The sequence below is a fragment of the Salmo salar genome, chromosome ssa22 (assembly GCF_905237065.1).
Source record: "Salmo salar chromosome ssa22, Ssal_v3.1, whole genome shotgun sequence".
Taxonomy (NCBI): domain Eukaryota; kingdom Metazoa; phylum Chordata; class Actinopteri; order Salmoniformes; family Salmonidae; genus Salmo; species Salmo salar.
The window spans coordinates 21,307,939-21,334,365 of NC_059463.1; positions in this window are offsets into that span (position 1 = coordinate 21,307,939).

The following is a 26,427-nucleotide window of genomic DNA, read 5'->3' on the forward strand; positions in this document are numbered from 1 at the left end:
TTTTTTCAAATAAAAGATTACATGAAAGTATATTTTTTGTGTGTGTGTATTTATTAACAGCCATGATTCAATTTAAACATTTCACCAGATTGAACATGTTGTACAGAGTTAAATATTTGACTATCACATACATTGGGGTATATTCTACATAGAGACCATTGTATCATTTCTCTGTAAATCATTACTATACATTGACACTGGCAATTTTAGCATGCAAATCTTGGTGGGGCAACAACAACAACAACAACAGCCACTAAACAATACATTAATTGCACTATAACGGTGACAGACAGTGCCCACAAACTGTTAGGGCCTACATTAACATGTCCCAATATCAATCCCATCATTTTACCACTGCTACACCTGGCTATCAACAGTTCATTCAGCGTCATTTACTGCCTTTTAAAAAACATGGCTGACTTGCTGAAACAAATGTGGTTTCGAATGACAATGGAGATGTAAAAACTATGGCATAACGGGACGACAAGCGAATAAGAGACAATCCGTAATTTCGATTAAGACATTCATGAGCGAGCTAGGACAGACGTAGTCAATATAACTATTTGTTTAGCACTTTTGAAATGTACAGCGACAGAATTTAGAACATGGGCCATTCTTACAGTGTTCTCCATGTACATAAGTCAGAACCGTAGGATAAATTAAGGGGGCATATAAGCAGACAATGAAAGCTCTTACAAAATTACATGATTACATTTCTCTAAAACAGGTTGTAGGCTACATGTGCACCACCAAGTCAAAACAGTAGGCAAAATTAAGAGGGGTAAATAGACCAAAGTATTAGCACATGGGCTACTAACAGCTTACTACACAACATACACTTAGTATTACTTTCTTAGCTACATTATACATATCTCCCTGGCATACTACATCATTTATGCAGCAGTATACAATACATTTTTGGACTCACCTTGTTGGCCTGTGCTCACTTGAACCAGAAGAAGGCACAGTGGGCCTTCGTGGGCATATTTTGTCATCAAAGTCTGGCATTCTCTGGAGTTATGGTGCTTTCAAGACAACTGGGAACTCAGAAAAAAAGGTTGAATCATGATGATGTCATTGATCTTCAGGTCGTAGCTTTATAAAGAGGTCTGAGTTCTTGATTTACAATTCCGAGTTGGATGACCTTTCAAAATGTATCTTCCAGTCAGAGCTCATTTTTTTCTGGAATTCCCAGTTGTCTTGAACTCACTGAAGACAAGTTTTTGCAGTTCCTGAGTTAACAGCTGTTTTGAACGTGGCCCAAATCATGCTTCATTGACAGCATGACCAATGTTGAATGTTTACCATTTTAAAATTGGAAAAGAGACACAATCCCAGATTTGGGACCACACAGCCACTCCACTGAATATCAGGCTAGCGATTGCTTTGCAATGCTTGCAGTTAGCCGCTGTCAGTGATTCCTTCCAAACCACTCATTGTTGAATTTGTGATTTCCAACTTGTTGTGTAATATTCATGTCCAATGGCCAATGAGCACTGATATGTTTTATCTATAATTTCTCTTCATTATTCCTCTTCATATGACAAGGATTAAAAAAGGATTTGCCAGTAGATTGTAAACTTCATTCATGATTATGACTGCTAGCTAAGATTTTGAAAGTATGATGTTGACATGATCAGTCCAATCAAAGCTGCTGTAGATATAATGTGATTTGATGTAATTTTATCTGTTGCCAATGACCTTGAGCCTTCTTGGATGGGCACTTCTAATGTAACTCTATAGCAGCACCCAAGGGGCTTGAATTTTCAAAGTCTACCCTTAGACTTGGCGGTGACGTACTGTCCCCACGTGTGACTGAACACTGAGCTAATCATGGTGCAACTAGAGAACATTACCAACACCTATGCTTCATATTTTCCGCTGGCTCCCCCACCACCACAGAATTCACTGAGCTAGGCTGAAACACCTGCATTTTGGAGCTGCCTTACTCAGGAAAGTAAAAAAGAGACCATGTTTGTATGTGGCTTTATAATTATTTTTTTTACATAATTTGCAAACTGATACGTGACACGTATTAATGCCAAAATAACATGCGTGAAATACAGTTCAAACCAAGTTCAAAACATGCTCTCTAACACGTGGACACTATTTTGTATTCTTTCTTTCTCTATGGCCCGTGGACTCACCTATAAAGAAACTATGTTAATGTAGTGGCGACCCGTTATTCAGGGCAGGTGGGGCAGAGCCACATTTTGTGCAACAAAAAAATGTGTATAGTAATAAAAAAAATTGTCCCCCCCAGTTGTATCATTGGAATGTGATACAAAACAAGGCAACGGTGTGCTTTAGGACCATGCGGACGCCTCCGAGCGGTCGGTTAGGCTGTTTGGAGTGTTTATCCGAATGGATAGAAAAGTTATGTCCACCCCATTTCTAAAACCAAAGTTGTGCCCAAGGTGGAAGGGATGGTCTAAACCTCAAGTCGAGCATTCCCTGACTTGATCAAGGAGGGGTGTTGTCCACACTCCTCGTCTGGTGAAAAGTTGAAAGCATACAAAGCATAACCATGCAAGAAGTCTGACCCATCAATAGCCAATGCTTGATCTTAAGTGTTTCCTGAAGCCAATTGATAAAATTTGCGCACTGCGGATCCTGAACCATAATCTGGCTGGAATGATTTGCTTGGGAACTGTTGTCTGTATACATACATAGCCAAGGATTCCAAATTATAATTTTTTAAGTTAAAGGGATTCTTATTTTATGTACCTGTAAAACTATCATTGACCACCAGACCAATAACTATACATTTTGCTAGTGGTCCTAGAAACAAATGATTTTGATTAAACACGCGGTTACCTGCAGCTAAGCTAAATGTCTTCATATACACCATTTCAATTGGGTATTTCTCAGTTGCTGACAATAGTGCTTGGGCATATCCAAGTTTCACATCTGGTTATACAGTTACTTTGACAGAAAGTGACTCCGATACTATGTGAATACGATACATACATCCCCAACACCCATCAGGCAAAACTCATCTTTACAGTGCACCATGCAAATCTTCATTTCCAAACCGTTCAACATGAGTTTCTCTCGAAAGAAAATTTCACAGTGTATTGCCCCAAACATTTCAAATATTGTACTATCCAATGAATATGTAGCCCTTTTAGTCAGTCCGCCGTTAGCCCCTGCGAGGTTGGTCACGTCCATTTGCCCAGCTGTGTCCTTGGAAAACAATCCAGATGAAAATTGGTTCTCCAAAGTGTCAGCACCATAATTAAAAATGCTTTCTATAATGACGATATATGGGTAAGTATTGCTACTCTGACTGATTATAAGATGACTCAAGCAAACATCAACCTGTGAAAACAAGGTGTTCAGGCGACAAGATGTGTTCCATTTGGTTTGGTGGCTTTGACCCATAGGTATAGCAAAGTATTATTCAGATCCACATAATCTTCACCATTCCCAGCTATGAAGAACTCCAAAGGTGCTGTATCCGAGATTGCTGAGAGCGGCTGTATTTCAATATATGTATTTTTCTCGATAGATGTTTGTTGAAATGGAACTGTGAATACATATGATTTGGTACACGCCCCAGACATACTATGTACACAACGGGTGGGTCAAATCCTGAATGCGGATTGGTTAAAACCGCATTCCAGCCGGTGTCATTCCACAAGTTACTACGTGCAAAATCTATGACGTTAAAATTCCTATTTTCTCTGTTCCAGCTGACTGCGCAATCCACTGTCCCATCAGCCCAGCCAAGCAATTTATAAACTTGGTCTACACTATAAAAAGCATCTAGATATGATCGCACATATCTTTTAGACTAACATTTAGTTTTCAACAGTGGAAATTTGTATAAACTTTGCTGTCTGTCTCTCTGACATTTGTTTCAACATTGTTTCAATATAAAAATGTGATCTCCAGCTGTCCAATAGTAATGAATGAGTAGGGAGTCAGGACAAGGTGGACAGACAGGCAGCGTTTCTCAGCCAGTCGAAATCATGAATCAGCTGGCATAATTTTTATGGATATATACAAAGAAATGTCAATTGAAAAAAAAGTCAAACGAAACGAAGTGCAACTAGTTTGCTGTCTTTCTAGCTTCAGTTTGAAGTGATTGTTTTAGCTGTGTTGTTGGCTAGCTCATCTGAACAACAGGGTCCTGATGAGTGAGCACATTTTCTATACCAGGCAAAATTGCGCCTCATTAGCTTATTGTTATGAATGTATCCAAATAAATGTCACTCGAAAACTGCTTAAACAAATGCAAATGCAGCTACTTTGCTGTTATTGTGACTAGACATTTTTTGATGTTTACATTTTTTTTTAGGGTAGATCAACTTTAATAATGCAGATAGTGTAGATTCCATCAATGTAATTGTCTGCATCATTTCCAATCCCCCATATATTTTTTTGTACATATACAGTGCGTTTGTAAAGTAATCAGACCACTTAACTTTTTTCACATTTTGATACGTTGCAGCCTTATTCTAAAATTGATTAAATTGTTTTTTTCCCTCATCAATCTACACACAACAGCCCATAATGAGAAAGCAAAACATTTTTTAAAGAAATTTTGTTTGTACAGTTATAAAACTGAAATATCATATTTTCGTAAGTATTCAGACCGTTTACTCAGTACTTTGTTGAAGCACCTTTGGCAGCGATTATAGCCTAGAGTCTTAGGTATGATGCTACAAGCTTGGCACACCTGTATTTGGGGAGTATACATTTGCTAAAATGTCTAAAAAACTGTTTTCGGTTTGTCATTATGGAGTGTTATGTGTAAATTGATGAGGGGGAAAAACAGTTCAATCCATTTTAGAATTTAAATGCATTCCATGTGACTACCTCATGAAGCGGGGTGAGAGAATTCCAAGATTGTGCAAAGCTGTCATCAAGGCAATGGGTGGCTACTTTGATGAACTTCAAATATAAAATATATTTTGATTTGTTTAACACTTGTTTGGATACTACATGTTTCCGTATGTGTTATTTTATAGTGTTGATGTCTTCACTATTATTTTACAGTGTAGAAAATAGTAAAAAATAAAGAAAAACCCTGGAAGGAGTAGGTGTGTTCAAGCCTTTTACTGGTATGTTGATGTTTAAATTACAAAGATGTATGCTCATGAAACACTACTAGACCATGGTACCTGCCTACGGAGTAGAGAGAGGAACTGCCCCTCCCTACCTCCAGGCTATGCTCAAACCCTACACCCCAACCTGAGCACTCCGTTCTGCTACCTCTGTCTTGGCCCTCTGTCTTGGCCCTGAAACCCCACCTCTTCAAAGAGTATCTTAAATACCCCCCCCCATAAAATAAAAATAAACTTTCCTGAACCAACACTTTCACTTTCACCAACACTAGCTCTGACTTTGCTTATAACTACTTTATTTGGGAAAAGTGTACTTACTATGCCTGTGATATGTGGTTGTCTCACCTAGCTATCTTAAGATGAATACACTAACTGTAAGCCTTTCTGGATAAGAGCATCTGCTAAATGAAAAAATGTACAAATGTGCCTACTTCTCTTTCTGTGGTGAAGGTGATTCATCAGGCAAATTCTCACACTTTCTTTGTGTTCTGAATAGAATCGATTAATGATGTGTTAAAATATACATTTTATTTAAAGCCAGCTTCTTTTATTTAAGGTCTGTGAACTCTAATCCCTATGTGGCATGTTAAATCCTCTTATCTGCAGGAAAGTGTTGAGACACAAAAACTGCTCAGAGGAGTTATAGTGAAGGTCCTTTACACAGGGACTTAGGATTTCTGCCCTGTGCAGTAATTTATAAATGAGCAAGAGGTCATTCATGAAATGGGGTGTGTTGTTCTGTGAGTGAAGGGCTGGTCTGAGGGATAGACAGGATGATTACTCATCCTGGGTTTGATGTGACTGAGGCTTGACCAGGCGTTTACAGGGAATGTGAAACTGCTAATGTTGTTAATGCTGATGCTGGGTTCATGTGGTTGTTGGTGTGTGTTGTGAATCAGGGTATCAGGGTCTCCATTGTGAATCCCTTGGTGGATTGTGTGTGTGAAAGAAAAAGGACATGTGTGGGGTTGCATCAGCTGCTCCACTGCATGAGATATCAGTTCAAGATCTCAACCCCAGGGCGAAGAGCACCAGAACTTGAGCATCTCACTGGCACATTGGATGAGGGTGAAGAAGGGAGCACATATATTTACAGGGAAATGTTATTATCAGTGATTCGCCTAGGGACCCTCCTCCTGAATGTGTGTACTCAAGGAGAGGTAATTTTAGTGTACCCTTCGTGGCTGAGGCAGGGAAAAAGAGGAATGTGATTTGAACCTGGGTGATATCGCTGGATCATTTATCACTCCAGTGCCTCTGTGGCCAGGGTTCAGTGCAGATGGCTGCATATTTCCACGGTTGTTCCACTTGCTCCTGTCGTACGTGTGTGTCCCCAAAAGAGGTCTGCTGAAAGGAATTGTGATTTGGCTTGTAGGAAGGGACTGGGGGCTGTGAGCTCATTCATTCTCCATAAATGGAGGGCGTGCGTGCGTGGCGGACAGGCCTAACCCTGCCAGTACCAACACCTGGTCCACTGAACTCTGTCTGCACGGATCCACGTGCACGTTTTTCATTACTCTGTTTCTGCTGCCGTCTGCCTGTGCACTGGAGGGAGAAATTCAAGAGTTTCTAGAAAAGTCTCAAGCACAGTTCAGGTCATGGAGCTTAAAACTTGTGTTTGGAGAAAATAGCTGTATTTTCCGTTTAGTTCTCATTTCTGTCTGCAAACCTTCTCCTGCTAACGGACATTTTGTAACATGAATTACAGCCCAGACGTACTTTTTGACCTTGTTCACCTCAGTCCAACATTGAATGTTCACATTCATCTGTGTATCGTTACATATCCAGGCTGTATCACATCCGGCCGTGATTGGGAGTCCCATAGGGTGGATATGTAACGATACACAGATATATATACAGTCGGGGAAAAAAAGTATTTGATCCCCTGCTGAATTTGTACTTTTGCCCACATACAAAGAAATGATCAGTCTATAATTTTAATAGTAGGTTTATTTGAACAGTGAGAGACAGAATAACAACAAAAAAATCCAGAAAAACGCCTGTCAAAAATGTTATAAAATGATTTGCATTTTAATGAGGGAAATAAGTATTTGACCCCTCTGCAAAACATGACTTAGTACTTGGTGGCAAAACCCTTGTTGGCAATCACAGAGGTCAGACGTTTCTTGTAGTTGGCCACCAGGTTTGCACACATCTCAGGAGGGATTTTGTCCCACTCCTCTTTGCAGATCTTCTCCAAGTCATTAAGGTTTCGAGGTTGACGTTTGGCAACTCGAACCTTCAGCTCCCTCCACAGATTTTCTATGGGATTAAGGTCTGTAGACTGGCTAGGCCACTCCAGGACCTTAATGTGCTTCTTCTTGAGCCACTCCTTTGTTGTTGTATTTTGGGTCATTGTCATGCCTGATTACCCATCCACGACCCATTTTCAATGCCCTGGCTGAGGGAAGGAGGTTCTCACCCAAGATTTGACGGTACATGGCCCCGTCCATAGTCCCTTTGATGGGGTGAAGTTGTCCTGACCCCTTAGCAGAAAAACACCCCCAAAGCATAATGTTTCCACCTCCATGTTTGACGGTGGAGATGGTGTTCTTGGGGTCATAGGCAGCATTCCTCCTCCTCCAAACACAGCGAGTTGAGTTGATGTCAAAGAGCGCCATTTTGGTCTCATCTGACCACAACACTTTCACCACTTTCACTTTCACTCTGAGTCATTCAGATGTTCATTGGCAAACTTCAGATGGGCACGTATATGTATTCTTGAGCAGGGGGACCATGCGGGCGCTGCAGGATTTCAGTCCTTCAGTCCTTTCAGTCCTTTCTTGGTGACTATGGTCTAGGCTGTCTTGAGATCATTGACAAGATCCTCCCGTGTAGTTCTGGGCTGATTCCTCACCATTCTCATGATCATTGCAACTCCACGAGGTGAGATCTTGCATGGAGCCCCAGGCCAAGGGATATTGACAGTTCTTTTGTGTTTCTTCCATTTGCGAATAATCGCACCAAATGTTGTCACCTTCTCACCAAGCTGCTTGGCGATGGTCTTGTAGCCCATTCCAGCCTTGTGTAGGTCTACAATCTTGTCCCTGACATCCTTGGAGAGCTCTTTGGTCTTGGCCATGGAGGAGAGTTTGGAATCTGATTGGTTCTGTGGACAGGTGTCTTTTTTACAGGTAACAAGCTGCGGTTAGGAGCACTTCCTTGAAGAGTGTGCTCTTAAAGGAAATCTTTCTGATTGAGAGGGGGTCACATACATATTTCCCTCATTACAATGCAAATCAATTTATAACATTTCTGACATGGGTTTTTCTGGATATTTCTGTTGTTATTCTGTCTCTCACTGTTCAAATAAACCTACTATTAAAATTATAGACTGATCCTTTCTTTGTCAGTGGGCAAACGTACAAAATCAGCAGGGGATCAAATACTTTTTCCCCCCCACTGTGTATATATAAAAATATATAATTATTTTTTTGTTAAAAGCTTGTTGCCCATGGGCCCGACATTTTTTTCTGGAAACATTTGAATAGAACACAAGGTCAACCAGTGGGTTAATCTGTTTACTTGTGTCTAACATATATTGATTAATCGAGTGAAACAAACGCTATCAGAGCAGTACGTGTATTTATCATCCATTCCATATAGAGAGAACTCTATGGACATTGGCACTGGCACAAAGCACACTCACATCCCAAAGATTACATAATGGTCAGATAGTCAATGACATAGGGAAAGCTTAACAGATGTCATTAAACTGTTATGACGGCTGACGTCAGTTTATGACAACTTGCCACAATCATAATACTAACCAATATTCAGGTAAGCTTGTGCAATGACCTGCGTCAGAGGGTTCAAGCAAAGTTACATTTAAATTTGTTGTGTTCACCTACGTATGGTGGGTCCTTGGCACATTGTGAACTGATCCTCCAAACACAAACAATTTCCCTTTGTTTCCAGCCCTTTTACTGTAGCTTTTTAGGACATTTTCAAGAAGGATTTAGTTGTTCTATAGTGTTAACCCCCACAATGCAAATCCTTAACTGACTTGCCTAGTTAAATAAAATAAATTGTCTATGTGACCTTCATCACTGATGGTCCTATGTAAATGCAGCTTTTCTTAATAGTGGTGTCCAGTGTAGTCAAACCTGTAGATTCACTGGTTAACAATAATCTAGACCTGCTTCCTTACACTATATTTCTTAGATGGAATGTAGGTGTTCTTTTGGTCCTCTGTAGCTCAGTTGGTAAAGCAGGGAGCTTTCAACACCAAGATAGTGGGTTTGATTCCCAGGACCACCCATGCAAAGAATGTATGCGTGCATGACTGTAAATTGTGTTGGATAAAATAATCTGCTAAATGGCATATATACTGCTCAAAAAAATAAAGCGAACACTTAAACAACACAATGTAACTCCAAGTCAATCACACTTCTGTGAAATCAAACTGTCCACTTAGGAAGCAACACTGATTGACAATACATTTCACATGCTGTTGTGCAAATGGAATAGACAACAGGTGGAAATTATAGGCAATTAGCAAGACACCCCCAATAAAGGAGTGGTCCTGCAAGTGGTGACCACAGACCACTTCTCAGTTCCTATGCTTCCTGGCTGATGTTCTGGTCACTTTTGAATGCTGGCGGTGCTTTCACTCTAGTGGTAGCATGAGACGGAGTCTACACCCCACACAAGTGGCTCAGGTAGTGCAGCTCATCCAGGATGGCACATCAATGCGAGCTGTGGCAAGAAGGTTTGCTGTGTCTGTCAGCGTAGTGTCCAGAGCATGGAGGCGCTACCAGGAGACAGGCCAGTACATCAGGAGACGTGGAGGAGGCCGTAAGAATGCAACAACCCAGCAGCAGGACCGCTACCTCCGCCTTTGTGCAAGGAGGAGCAGCAGAAGCACTGCCAGAGCCCTGCAAAATGACCTCCAGCAGGCCACAAATGTGCATGTGTCTGCTCAAACGGTCAGAAACAGACTCCATGAGGGTGGTATGAGTGCCCGACGTCCACAGGTGGGGGTTGTGCTTACAGCCCAACACCATGCAGGACGTTTGGCATTTGCCAGAGAACACCAAGATTGGCAAATTCGCCACTGACGCCCTGTGCTCTTCACAGATGAAAGCAGGTTCACACTGAGCACATGTGACAGACATGACAGAGTCTGGAGACGCAGTGGGGAAAGTGCTGCTGCCTGCAACATCCTCCAGCATGACCGGTTTGGTGGTGGGTCCGTCATGGTGTGGGGTGGCATTTCTTTGGGGGGCCGCACAGCCCTCCATGTGCTCACCAGAGGTAGCCTGACTACCATTAGGTACCGAGATGAGATCCTCAGACCCCTTGTGAGACCATATGCTGGTGCTGTTGGCCCTGGGTTCCTCCTAATGCAGGACAATGCTAGACCTCATGTGGCTGGAGTGTGTCAGCAGTTCCTGCAAGAGGAAGGCATTGATGCTATGGACTGGCCCGCCTGTTCCCCAGACCTGAATCCAATTGAGCACATCTGGGACATCATGTCTCACTCCATCCACCAACGCCACGTTGCACCACAGACTGTCCAGGAGTTGGCGGATGCTTTAGTGCAGGTCTGGGAGGAGATCCCTCAGGAGACCATCCGCCACCTCATCAGGAGCATGCCCAGGCGTTGTAGGGAGGTCATACAGGCACGTGGAGGCCACACACACTACTGAGCCTCATTTTGACTTGTTTTAAGGACATTACATCAAAGTTGGATCAGCCTGTAGTGTCGTTTTCCACTTTAAGTTTGAGTGTGACTCCAAATCCAGACCTCCATGGGTTGATAAATTGGATTTCCATTGATTATTTTTGTGTGATTTTGTTGTCAGCACATTCAACTATGTAAAGAAAAAAGTATTTAATAAGATAATTTCATTCATTCAGATCTAGGATGTGTTATTTTAGTGTTCCCTTTATTTTTTTGAGCAGTGTATTATATTCTAACTATTTTGCTACACAGCAGACCAGCCCCCACGCTCTCGAGGTGTTCTCACTCAGGTCCCCTCTGATAACTCTAATGCCAGCCTCATTCTCAGTTAGATGAGAAGCCTGACCCAGCTCCTGACCTGCTTCTTTTAATTATCCCATCACCATGCATTAGATACACTGGAATTAGCTACGAGTAAACAGAACAAGTTGATGTTATCATACCATGTAGTAAGGAAGCCCACTAGAATAATGGTGCTCCTATCTCAACTTTTTATCCCATCCTGGTAAATATGATAAATGTTTTAGTTAATTAAAGCATTAATAGTACAGAAGGAATGCTTTAATTTGCTATTTTTTCCACAAGATAATTGACCCGCTCTGCAACGTAAAGGTCAAAGAGAATGAATGCATATATGAAATATTAATCAGAGTTTTCCATTTGTATAAAGAGGATCAAATGACCTTTATGCAATATCAAATTGATTATCGCAGAGTGTTGGCCACCGCAGAAAAATAAATAATTTTAAACAGAGAAGAAAAGACTCCAACACTGTGGTGGGTATGTTTGGCCTGTATTGTGATGGACAATATTGGTAAACAGAGATTATAAACGAGACCTAGCTTTGCAGATAAACAAACTATTGTTCTTGTTTGCTGTACTAAAAATGGTATGGAATATGAACAGTGCCAAATACCTTTCTGATGGTTTGGAAAACTGCTTTTGTGACAAACGTTAACATTTTGTTGACGATTATCCTTATGATGATTGTTTAAAATCAATAGTTTAGCTAATTATTTTATGGCAGTGTTTACACTGGCAGTCAAATTCTAACATTTTTTCCACTCATTGTTATTTTTGAAGAATCACGTCAGATTTTTTCTCATCAGATAAGACAAATTAGTGAAAAAAAGATCATAATTGTGCTGCTTGTGTGAACGCAGCCTAAGTGTGAAACAGTTGTAAACCTTTTTCGTGAAATGACGACATAGTTTGCCTTCTTCTTAATGCCTTCATTCAATCATCACTACACACATGCCTGAGTTACATGTCACTTGAACCCCACATGCTATGAGAAAGTAAGGTAAAAGAAGAGAGGGAGAGAGGGAGAGAGATTTTGTACTCTAGTTGCTTTCGTCATTGCATGTGTTTTTGCTTTTCTACATGCAGCAGGCAAATAGAAAGAGGCAAGAGGTCTACACTCAAGGTGGAACACCAGCGAGATGATTGACGTGTGACCTCAATGAAATTGATAAAAGTGCTACATTCAGCTATGTTATGCCTACTATCCTTGAATTTTTCTCTTTTGTATCTTATGAAATAGGTTTTTACTGCTTCCAATACAACGTTTATGCATTAGCCTCCAACTCACAGGCCAGCTGGTCAGACAGCAAAACAAAAAAGCCTGTAAGCATGCTGATTCTGTTCCTAAACAGCAACATTTCCACATGTTTCTTGACTTTTAAATACACTTGAGACAGGTCAAGTGTACCACTGTTAATGGAATAAAATGGTAAGATACATTGGAAAAGGGAATTACGCAATGGAATATATAACATTATAATCATCTATATATGTTTATGGAAATTATGGAAAATCTACAATCTATGAGTGTATCTCCACACTGTATGAAACCTAACCATTTAATGTGTAACAAACCACCTTTACGAGTATGTAGGCTAGCTTGCCGTGAAATCATCATTTGGAATCTATGCTTTACTTCAGCAATCTGGAGTAGAAAATAGAGATACAGTGAGATGTCACACTGAACAAAAATATAAACGCAACATGTAAATTGTTGGTCCCATGTTTCATGAGCTGAAATACAAGATCCCAGAAATGTTCCATATGCAGAAAAAGCTTATTTCTCTCAAATGTTGTGCACAAAAGTCTTTATATCCCTGTTAGTGAGCATTTCTTCTATGCCGAGATAATCCATCCTCATAACAGATGTGGCATATCAAAAGCTGATTAAGAACAAATTCTTATTTACAATGACGGCCAACCCCGGCTAAAACCGGATGACGCTGGGCCAAATTGTGCACCGCTCTATGGGACTCCCAATCACAGCCAGATGTGATACAGCCTGGAATCAAACCAGGAACTGCAACTCTTCCTCTTGCACTGAAATGCAGTGCATTAGACCACTGCGCCACTCAGGAATTTGATCAACACAGACAATTTGTTGCTTTTTATCATTTCCACAAAATGAAACATCTTTCAAAATCCAGGTGGAAAGCTATTTTGAAAATAGCACATCCCGTACACCCAGTACCTAATCTAAAGCATCCACCCCATACTGTTTAATAAGGGCTTTTACATAAAGAGCTGATAAATGTTTCATTAGCATATCCCCAGTGTGTCTGGACTAAAGCATCCCCATAATGCCCACCCCTCAGTTCTACAGCAACAAAGCAGCCCTGGCTAGGATGTCCTGGAGTAATTGTGGTTACATTGACAGAACTCCTTAGACATACCACCACACTCATTACCAAACTATTGCAGACTACTTTTGAATAATCTCTCATTATTTATGAATAGTCTGATATTCAAGCTTAACCACCATTTGATTTATGACTAAAGCTATGGTGAAATAGAAAGCCAATTAGGTGAAATCCTCCTACAATCTATACACATTAATTCATCACCCAGACTCAAACACGATGACATGCATTGGTATAATACTCAACTGTAATGGAAATCAGACACAGGAAAAATCATACAAGTAAATACTTTCGCTGAAGTACCAGTTGTGATGTGTGCGATTTATTGTCTTTAGGTGTTATTGTGATACTGTATATTTACCTTATACAGGTAAACCTATCTAGAAATAAATCAATACAATTCAACTTCAAATTCATGTATTTATGGCAACATTTGTCTGCCTTATATAGCAAGCTATATAATACCACCATATAACACGCTGTAATACCACCATACTGAAAGCCAACACTATTATGCAGCATTACCTAGCACACTGCATTATACAAGTTGGCTTTATGTCAAGTGCTACTCTTGATACTTGTACTGCATTAATGTCATGGCAGGCTTGGGCGCTGACATCTGTAAAACAGCAATGTATTATTCCTTTCAAGAGAGTGAACATTCTTGGCATTCAGAACTCCCAGTATTGACTAAAAGGTTAGCCCCTGAAAAAAAAGTGAGTCTCAACTGTTGACAGATACCTAGGGCTCGATTCAATCTGTATTGTGGAAGTTCAGCTCTATAGTGCGATTGAAATGTAAAGGTAATTTCCGATTGAGCCGACATATGCAGCGTTTACTGCGAATACAGTCTCCACGAATGCAGGAACATTACCTTTAAATTTCAATCACCCTATAGCGCAGAACTCCCGCAATACGGATTGAATCAAGTCCCTAGTCATAAGTTCAAGGGAGTGTGTGCACATACAGCAGACTTTAAAGGTGTGCGGTTTTACATTACATTTTGTGAAATATCACTGCGACCAAAACTTTGCAGGGAAAACAACGCTGAATAATTTTGCAGGTATTCTGATTTCTTTCTCGGCTGTAACGTCACACAGTACACTAAATTGTAATCTTGGTATTATGAGTGCTCTTTATAAAATGAGAACTGTGACAGCAACAAATAAAGAATATCTGAACTAGGTTTTGATTGTCTGTTGTAAGACTTAGCCACACAGGCAGTATTGATTTACCAATATATATACAGTACCAGTCAAAAGTTTGGATACACCTACTCATTCAAGCACAATTGGCCCAGCTTCGTCCGGGTTAGGGTTTGGCTGGGGTAGGCCATCACTGTAAATAAGAATTTGTTCTTAACTTGCATGCCTAGTTAAATATAGATACAATATAACATTGTGGAGGCCAAGTCATTTGATGCAGCACTCCATCACTCTCCTTCTTGGTCAAATAGCCCAACACACAGAGGTGTGTGTGCAAACCAGATGGGATGGCGTATCGCTGCAGAATGCTGTGGAGCCATGCTAGTTAAGTGTGCCTTGACTTCTAAATAAATCACAGACAGCGTCACCAGCAAAGCACCCTTCACATCCGCAGATCATCCCTTTATCTACTCTACATCTCACAAAGACACGGTGGTTGGAACCAAAAATCTCAAATTTGGACTCATCAGACCAAAGGACAGATTTCCAATAGACTAATGTCTATTGCTCGTGTTTCTTGGTCCAAGCAAGTCTCTTCTTCTTATTGGTGTCCTTTAGTAGTGGTTTCTTTGCAGCAATTCGACCATGAAGGCCTGATTCACACAGTCTCCTCTGAACAGTTGATGTTGAGATGTGTCTTACTTGAACTCTGTGAAGAATTTATTTTGGCTGCAATTGCTAAGGCTGGTAACTCTAATGAACGTATACTCTGCAGCAGAGGTAACTCTGGGTCTTCCTTTCCTGTGGCGTTCCTCATGAGAGCCAGTTTCATCATAGCGTTTGATGGTTTTTGCGACTGTACTTGAAGAAACTTTCAAAGTTCTTGATATGTTCCGTATTGACTGTTCATTTCTTAAAGTAATGATGGACTGTCGTTTCTCTTTGCTTATTTGAGCTATTCTTGCCATAATATGGACTTGGTCTTTTACCAAATAGGGCTATCTTCTGTATATCACCCCTACCTTGTCACAACACAATTGATTGGCTCAAACGCATTAAGAAGGAAAGAAATTCCACAAATGTAGTTTTTTAACAAGGCACATATGTTAATTGAAATGCATTCCAGGTGAATACCTCATGAAGCTGGTTTTGAGAATTGCCAAGAGTGTGCAAAGCTGTCCTCATGGTAAAGGGTGGCTACTTTGAAGAATCTAAAATATTAAATAGATTTAGATTTGTTTAACGCTTTTTTGGTTACTACATGTTTCCATATGTGTTATGTCATAGTGTTGATGTCTTCACTTTTATTCTACAATGTAGAAAATAGTAAAAATAAAGAAAAACCCTTGAATGAGTAGGTGTCCAAACTTTTGACTGGTGGTGTATATATAGTAGTAGTATAGTGTATGTACAGTATACCATATTTTGCATGTTTTTCAAATATTATACTTTCATGTGGACTTACTCTAAATACATTTAGTTGTACCCCCATTGATGACAAAATACCATCTGTTCCTCTGTTTCCACAAACTGAGTGTGGCGTAATCTTCTGCCAATAATCTACGGTAGGTACAAGTGTAGAAACATATTTACCACTCTTCAGGTTCAACAGGAAAGCTAATTAGCATTCTACCAGCATGCTACAGCGGAAGAGTTCAGAAAAGAGCACCAACTCTGAGTCATGCTATTTAAAAAAACATTTGGAAAGTCACACAAACAAGAAATACAAATAGGGAAAGTACTAGCGGTAATTTCACCTTTTGGTGTGCTCTTGTTTATCCTGTTATTAGATGAAAATCAGTGGCGATTGGTGCGGTTTAAGATGAGGGAGGACAATATAATTTTTTTAATGAGCATGGCCTTATTTTCCATTACAACATATTGTATGACTGTCATTCATATTCCATTCACCCAGCTCAATATAACATCGATAGGTTTAGGCTACTTACATGATACTCGAATTTGCCCATACTAATTATGAGGTTGCTATAACCTAACCTATAAATTAATGTTTACAACGTAGGTGCACAGATCGAGATATATTATTTAATCAAGGTGACAGACATTGACACATTCAATACCGCCTTCCACAATCTTGCCTGCATCTAGGTGATCTAGGCGTAATCACTAGTCCAAGAGTTGCAAACGAGAGTTTCAGGTATGTTTATCCCTGTTTTGTTCCTTTTGCTTCTGTTTAAGAAACTTTTTTCAACAGAATTGGTGGAATGCATACACCCCTGATCACACGCAAACACAGTTCACTTTCCTAGAAGCCAGCTCATTGTATAATTCTTTCTTGCATCTACATGCTCTCCTCCTCTCACCTTTTCCCTTCGCTTGTGGACTTCAGTGCACAACATATCAGCTGTCTGTGACCAGGCGAAAAAACCTTTCCTAGCCAAACCTTCATATTATAACCACTAACCACTACCCACAGCATACATAGTTGTCACCATTGTTAGTTAACGTTAAGTCAGCAAAATAGATTATATAATTAACGCATTAGTAAACCTGGTACAATCATGCAGTACAGTGTACTGTTAGCAAGCAGTTTAGCAGTTACATTGGCAGGACCCAGTGGCAAATAAATTAATACAATAAAAAACGTACCTTGACTTGGAAGATTTCCGGTGTTGGATAGCCATAGCCAATTAGGTAACATAGCATCCCTCTCTGTTTGAGCCGGGTGTTTGAATAGACTAAACTAGCTAGCTGCATTGGCTAGCTAAGTAAGTGAAAGTGAAAAAAATACAAAATATTTCTCTCTTGATTTTCATTCACTGTTTAAATACTGTCTTTCTCTCTCTTTGAGTCAACTAACTACCACATGTTATGCACTGCAGTGCTAGCTAGCTGTAGCTTATGCTTTCAGTATTAGATTAATTATCTGACAAAATGGACATGTCAGTTCATGCTGCAAGAGCTCTGATAGGTTTGAGGACATCCTCCGGAAGTTCTCATAATTACTGTTTAAGTCTAGGGAAGGGGGTGAGAAATGAGCATCTTAGGTTTTGTATTGAAGTCAATGTACCCAGTGGAGGACAGAAATTAGCTGTCCTCTCCTCCGTCTACACCATAGTGCTACCCTACAAAGTGCTGTTGAATGTTTAAATCAATTATTTGGTGACATGTGAATGTATTTGGTATAGTTTTATCTAAAAAGGATATTTTTTATGTTTCACTATTTACATTTTTCTGAAATTCATTGAGAAGGATGGTCCTCCCCTTTCTCTTCTGAGGAGCCTCCACTGATGAAAACACAGATGCAATTAAAGAGACTGTAAAATACACGTGATTTACTGTGTGTTGCATACTAATCGAAATATGAGTCTGTGCTTTCGGGTTTACGCTGTTCTCTTTAATAACAGCCCTTAAATCATGTTTTGAGGTTCTGAGACTTTTCCGTGGCTTGTTAAGTTTGGTAATTGCTTAGGGCCATGATGGCATCTCCCATCGGGCTTCTCTGGGGCTTAGCTGGTAATTTGTCGGCCTGAATTAAAATTAGAGGACTCGCAGAGTCACAGGGAGGAGTCAGTTAATGACAGCACACTGGTGCTGCACTGATTTTAGTGTGCCACTCCACTCTCTACTCTGGGATACTCAGATTCACTGTCAGTGCAAGGCAATGTATACCCCATCATAATAATAATATATTCCTCACACCACCATGTTGAATCTGTAGCCCCAACTTTAGTGCACCTATCTGTTCACAGTATTTATGGGTAGATGTCTGTCCTATATACAACTTGGAACAGTAGATGTTAAAGCAGTCGTGGCTTATACTGCAGTTGGATGGGAGTTATGGCAGGTTGCAGTGCATCTGTATTTACAGGCCACACAGTGAGGGCAGGACCACAGGTCAGTGTATGGGGACGCTGCCAGCTACCAGACAGCCACAGGAATGATGCAGAGTGGACAAAATGACTGAGGTTTGTAGCCAACAATATCTTCTCTCTCTTCCTCTCTCTCTCCATACCCCCTGCCAAGCAACTGACTGTGAACGCCTGCTTGCATTATGTTGGATATTTTAATTACGTTCTGCACAACTTGTTTGCTCCATCTACTGGTGGACAGTTGTCATATGCCTGAATTCCTCTCCACCTAAAAGGACACTACAATAAGGATCATTATAGATAACTAAACATGAATGTCAGTTGTTTCAAAGTATATTAACAGGCTTTTGGCTGCAATAAAATAAAAACACTGAATTACTTAGACATATACCTTATTGTAGTTAAATAAATACAAAATATTTGCTGAATGCATGTGTTTTATAGTATGAGGTCGTATATTATGGTTGTCATGACAAACACCAAGAACTGATTTATTTTATGTGGACATACTTTAACAGTTCATCAGCTGAGGCACAATGGTGTGTGTAATTGTAAGACATTTCTGTGTTTAGAAATATATAAGCTATTGAGATGAGATAGAAAATGGAACACGATCGATAGGCTATGTTAGAGTGACCCAGTAGATGATACAGCAATCATCGTATAAAGATTGGTCAAATTTTCCAAGCTATTGGACTTCTGTACTTTCACATTAAAACTGGAATCCATACTGCAACCACAACTGCTTGATTCTGTATGCAAACAATGGGTTAACCACAACATCACCTAGCAAAAAACTTCAGTCGGTTGTTATACACTTTCAGTATTCCTGTATGCACTTGGAAGTAAAACTTGAAACAGTACAAAATGTAACTTAATAGTCCCATGGTGACTGGAAGTTCACATTCTCTTCCAATATAGATAAGGCTTTTTTGGAATGCAAGAAAAAAACAAAAGTGTTTGTTTCATACACCAACACTTCTTCTATACGTACACTACCATTCAAAAGTTTGGGGTCTCTTAGAAATGTCCTTGTTTTTGAAAGAAAAGCAATTTTTTTTGTCCATTAAAAATAACATCAAATTGATCAGAAATGCAGTGTAGACATTGTTAATGTCTAGGCAGAGTTGCAAAGAAAAAGCCATATCTCAGACTGGCCAATGAAAATAAAAGATTAAGATGGGTAAAAGACACAGACACTGGACAGAGGAGCTCTGTATTTCTGATCAATTTGATGTTATTTGAATGGACAAAATATTTAATTTTCTTTCAAAAACAAGGACATTTCTAAGTGACCCCAAACTTTTGAGAGGTAGTCTACGTCAAAGTAAAGTGTTCGTTTACACGTCACACATAGACCTTCATGTACTGTACTGTAGGTATTGATGTGCTTTATTGTATGCTATAGAAAGCAAGAAAGAAAGCAAGAAAGAAAGAGAGAAAGTATTTGGTGTGGGTTAGTTGTGAGAATACACAATGGGACACTGCATATTCCTACTCTATGAACACTGCCATCCCTGGCTCTACCGCAGAACACTGACTTTGTAAGAGAGGATAAAGTCATACAATTATAGTTTGTGATCTCTGTCTATGAAGAATGACTGTCAAACCTTGCAGCTCTTTTCAGAGTGAGCAGTGACTGCCGCTTATGGCTCTCTAAATCATAATCTGGAGCTTTATTCATCTGTCCTTAATGAACAAATTTTGCCTCAAAATAATAAAACCATATTGATGGCAAACTCAAGAGGAGTCAACAGCTAGGTTATTGCATCTTCTTTCAGTACGTACTAAGCAGCAGTGTACGTGTGTGTGTCTGTGTGTGTTCCGTTTCTTTGTGCAAAAGCAAATTGCCTTCTTTGAGGGGATCTGTGAGAGTTTTGGGAGTGTGGCGCGGATCACACTGCGTAAAGGGATGTGTAATGAGTTACATGCTTGTGAAATCATAAACAGCATGGAGCTGCCTGAAGTCCACAAACCCTCTCAGGCAGTTGGCGCTGCACTTTAAAGCCCCACTATCCCCCAGATGAATTGCATGCACGCCACACTAACTCCTGGCTCCTTTTGCCTGTGGAGTTTGTTGTATTGTTGAGCGTGTATGTGTGTTAGTGATGCACGTGGGTTGACTCAAAACCTGCATTCCCCGCGGTTATATACAGTACGCGGGGCAGGCGGGCAGGTTTAGGGTCATGAAGTATTGTGTGGATGAAGAGCGGATGGGTTGAATAAAGAGAAAACAATGCATAAAAAAATCGATAAGTTTAATTGTTCTGCAATTCATATCTAGGGAAAGGGGGATACCTAGTCAGTTGCACAACTGAAGGCCTTCAACTGACGTGTCTTCCGCATTTAACCCAAGTGAATCAGAGAGGTGCAGGGGGCTGCCTTAATTGAAATCCATGTCTTCGGCACCCGGGGAACAATGGGTTAACCTCTCTAGGGTAGGTGGCACCAAATCGTCCCACCTACGTAACAGCCAGTGTAATCCCATGGCGCGTTATTCAAAAACCTCAAAAATGCAAAAACTTCAATTTTTCAAACATATGACTATTTTACACCATTTTAAAGACAAGACTCTCGTTAATCTAACCACACTGTCCGATTTCAAAAAGGCTTTACAACGAAAGCAAAACATTAGATTATGTCAGCAGAGTACCCAGCCAGAAATAATCAGACACCCATTTTTCAAGCTAGCATATAATGTCACAAAAAACAAAACCACAGCTAAATGCAGCACTAACCTTTGATGATCTTCATCAGATGACAACCCTAGGACATTATGTTATACAATACATGCATGTTTTGTTCAATCAAGTTCATATTTATATCAAAAAACAGCTTTTTACATTAGCATGTGACTAGCATGTGACTAGCATTCCCACCGAACACTGCCGGTGAATTTACTAAATTACTCACGATAAACGTTCACAAAAAGCATAACAATTATTTTAAGAATTATAGATACAGAACTCCTCTATGCACTCGATATGTCCGATTTTAAAATAGCTTTTCGGTGAAAGCACATTTTGCAATATTCTCAGTAGATAGCCCGGCATCACAGGGCTAGCTATTTAGACACCCAGCAAGTTTAGCACTCACCAAAGTCAGATTTACTATAAGAAAAATGTTATTACCTTTGCTGTTCTTCGTCAGAATGCACTCCCAGGACTTCTACTTCAATAACAAATGTTGGTTTGGTTCAAAATAATCCATAGTTATATCCAAACAGCGGCATTTTGTTCGTGCGTTCAAGACACTATCCGAAAGGGTAAATAAGGGTGACGAGCATGGCGCAATTCGTGACAAAAAAATTCTAAATATTCCATTACCGTACTTCGAAGCATGTCAACCGCTGTTTAAAATCAATTTTTATGCCATTTTTCCCATAAAAAAGCGATAATATTCCGACCGGAAATCTGCGTTTAGGTAAGCAGACGAAAGAAAATAAAGCATTCGGTCGACTCGGGCATGCGCCTAAGCCCATAGTACTCTGATCGGCCACTTGCCAAAAGCGATAATGTGTTTCAGCCAGAGGCTGCCTCGATATCGTTCAGCTTTTTCCCGGGCTCTGAGAGCCTATGGGAGCCGTAGGAAGTGTCACGTTAGAGCAAAGATCCTCAGTCTTCAATAAAAAGAGCCAAGATCAAACAACTTGTCAGACAGGCCACTTCCTGCATGGAATCTTCTCAGGTTTTGGCCTGCCATTTGAGTTCTGTTATACTCACAGACACCATTCAAAGAGTTTTAGAAACTTTAGGGTGTTTTCTATCCAAAGCCAGTAATTATATGCATATTCTAGTTACTGGGCAGGAGTAGTAACCAGATTAAATCAGGTACGTTTTTTATCCGGCCGTGTCAATACTGCCCCCGAGCCCTAACAGGTTAACTGCCTTGCTTAGAATGACAGATTTGTACCTTGACAGGTCAGGGATTTGATCCAGCAACCTTTCAGTTACTGGCCTAACGCTCTAACCACAGGCTACCTGCTACAGAATACATTGACGTTTTTATTGTATTATTTTAATCAGAGTTTAATTTAATAAGCTGCAAAATGAAGGGAGGGCCATAACAGATTTGGTGAAGTGGTAAAAGAGGATGTTAGCAGTGATTGGTTGTGTGTGATAATTGTGAAGCGCAATACACATTTGACAGTCACAAGATGGGGACTTCAAAAGGGAACTGTACTGTTCAGAAAGGTTACAGTGAGGGAAAAAAGTATTTGATCCCCTGCTGATTTTGTACGTTTGCCCACTGACAAAGAAATGATCAGTCTATAATTTTAATGGTAGGTTTATTTGAACAGTGAGAGACAGAATAACAACAATGTCAAAAATGTTATAAATTGATTTGCATTTTAATGAGGGAAATAAGTATTTGACCCCTCTGCAAAACATGACTTAGTACTTGGTGGCAAAACCCTTGTTGGCAATCACTGAGGTCAGACGTTTCTTGTAGTTGGCCACCAGGTTTGCACACATCTCAGGAGGGATTTTGTCCCACTCCTCTTTGCAGATCTTCTCCAAGTCATTAAGATTTCGAGGCTGACGTTTGGTAACTCGAACCTTCAGCTCCCTCCACAGATTTTCTATGGGATTAAGGTCTGTAGACTGGCTAGGCCACTCCAGGACCTTAATGTGCTTCTTCTTGAGCCACTCCTTTGTTGCCTTGGCCGTGTGTTTTGGGTCATTGTCATGCTGGAATACCCATCCACGGCCCATTTTCAATGCCCTGGCTGAGGGAAGGAGGTTCTCACCCAAGATTTGACAGTACATGGCCCCGTCCATCATCCCTTTGATGCGGTGAAGTTGTCCTGTCCCCTCAGCAGAAAAACACTCTCAAAGCAGAATGTTTCCACCTCCATGTTTGATGGTGGGGATGGTGTTCTTGGGGTCATAGGCAGCATTCCTCCTCCTCCAAACACGGCGAGTTGAGTTGATGCCAAAGAGCTCCATTTTGGTCTCATCTGACCACAAAACTTTCACCCAGTTGTCCTCTGAATCATTCAGATGTTCATTGGCAAACTTTCTTGAGCAGGGGGACCTTGCGGGCGCTGAAGGATTTCAGTCCTTCACGGCGTAGTGTGTTACCAATTGTTTTCTTGGTGACTATGGTCCCAGCTGCCTTGAGATCATTGACAAGATGTTCCCGTGTAGTTCTGGGCTGATTCCTCACCGTTCTCATGATCATTGCATCTCCACAAGGTGAGATCTTGCATGGATCCCCAGGCCGAGGGAGATTGACAGTTCTTTTGTGTTTCTTCCATTTGCGAATAATCGCACCAACTGTTGTCACCTTCTCACCAAGCTGCTTGGCGATGGTCTTGTAGCCCATTCCAGCCTTGTGTAGGTCTACAATCTTGTCCCTGACATCCTTGGAGAGCTCTTTGGACTTGGCCATGGTGGAGAGTTTGGAATCTGATTGATTGATTGCTTCTGTGGACAGGTGTGTTTTATACAGGTAACAAGCTGAGATTAGGAGCACTCCCTTTAAGAGTGTGCTCCTAATCTCAGCTCGTTACCTGTATAAAAGACACCTGGGAGCCAGAAATCTTTATGATTGAGAGGGGGTCAAATACTTATTTCCCTCATTAAAATGCAAATCAATTTATAACATTTTTGACATGCATTTTTCTAGATTTTTTTGTTGTTATTCTGTCTCTCACTGTTCAAATAAACCTACCATTAAAATTAGAGACTGATAATTTCTTTGTCAGTGGGCAAACTTACAAAATCAGCAGGGGATCAAATACTTTTTTCCCTCACTGTAAATGGAATAGTAGGCTAACTGAAATCTGGACACTGACTGTAGGTCTATAACCTCTCACATAGCCTAATTGAATATTAACTCCTGCAGAATTAAGCATTTCTTGCAGTAAAATGATACACCAAAATGGAATGTGGACTCAGGAACAGGAGTGGAGGTGCTATCTTTATCTGCATCATAAAAGCTGATAGTATTACAACCACATAAAATATACCTTCCATGCCAAACTGAGATCTTATTATTATTCTTATTAATGGGTCCTTTTAACAGCTTTTAATTTCCTTAAAACTGGTCAAACTGATGTAATTTGGAAATTTTGCACAGAAAATCTTTCCAGTTTTCTGTTGTTGAGTTATTGCATTTTCTACCAGGTCCCTAAACATCTTTGCTGTGTGAGAGAAGCAGAAAACCAACTTTAGCGATGTCAACTAGATTGAAACATTCATTCTATCGATTTATGACATTATTCTGGTGAGCAGGGGTTTATTCAGTCTTCTAATCTAGGGCAACAAGTAATGACAGAAGAGAAGCTGCATGTATCTAATTATAGACAAGTTGACCAACAAATGTGGCATGAGCTCTTGTACCAGTCGTCTCACACCTACAGTATGTTTAAATTTTATAATCACGTTTAATAAATGATTTTGACAGTAACCCTCTTTTTTAATTTCCACATGTAGCAAGTGACGTGTTTGTGTTGTCCAATCTACATGATAGTAGATGAGTCAGACAGGTAATATAGTTTTCATGATTCTAATTATCCTATTTCTCAGTGGTGCAGGCTGCAGCCCGCCTTGGCCTCCTTACCTAATTGGCTATCAAGTTAAAAAAAGTTAGGTGAATCAGGTTGAACTCAGATCGAGAGAGAGTGCACTGTTCAAAATGGATGAAGAAAAGGCAAGACCAAGTGGTAAACAAAAATGCTGCAAAAAAATACTAATTTGGCAAGCTTGTGCCAAATTATCGAGGATAACCACATCAGCAAAGCTACTACCACGTCCTTGACTGAAGAATCACCATCACAGGTGGAAGCTACAGTAGTAGGCCTACTTATGCAATAGCTAGCAATAGCAGCCTCCCAGTCCCGACAGTGATCCCACTACCTGGGCCCAGCCTAGTGGTTAGAGCGTTGGGCCAGTAACTGAAAGGTTGCTGGATTGAAGCCCCGATCTGACAAGGTAAAAATCTGTCGTTCTGCCCCCTGAGCAAGGCAGTTAACCCACTGTTCCCTGGGCGCTGAAAACGTGGATGTTGATTAAGGCAGCCCCCTGCACCTATCTGATTCAGAAGGGCTGGGTTAAATGTGGAAGATACATTTCAGTTGAAGGCATTCAGTTGTACAACTGACTAGGTATCCCCTTCCCAATGACAGTGGCCTTGCTCTTCTTCCTCCACTCGAGAATAGTGACAGTTCCGGCCTGCCTTCTCCTCATCTCCCAGAAATCCAAGCTGATGACTGCCAGAGACCAAGTGCACTCATGAGAGTGACCCCCCCTTCTGTGAACACTGATAAGCCTGTGAGTGATGAGACGCATAGCCCTGGTAGAGTGAAGTCTGAGTTCCAGTGTGTAATATAAATAGGTTACCAGCTAAATATTGTATATAGCTATAGATAGGATAGTAGGCTAGACTACATTGTCTGCATAATGAGACAATCTCTAGTAAGCTTATATTTGACAGTGGAATTATTGTATTATTTGGCATTAATAGACTGGTAGCACAAACTATCTATCCAAGCTGCGAGAGGGCGCGAGGACGGTTAAGGTAGGCTTACAGGACAGTTGTATATAAACAAATATATAGATATTGGTTACTGATTAGTATGCTGTTGCATCGAAAATTCATTTTACAATCTGCAATGTTTGAATTTCCCACTTTAATGTATCCATTAAAGCAAAGCTATAGGCTACTACAGGCACTAGTACCACATAATATGAAACCTATTGATAGGCAGCCACGTAGACATCTCAATTTCAAGAACCATGGACAGCAATTGGTAGTCTATAGTGGCTGACTCATTAGAAGTCTTTTTAGGGAGGGAAGGGGGAGGGGGGCCCAATTCCGATTTTGCTTTCTGACTCATTATATCACAAGCTTAACAAACTGGGAGGGAACAGTGCACAAACGCCTATATGCTGGAAAGCCTAGATCAGCTGTCTGGCTTATCCAGAAAGCACAACATTACCAACAGTTACAGATACTGAGGATGGTTCCCTGGTCACTTGGAATTGATAACCATGTCTATACATTGAATTACATCCCTATCAT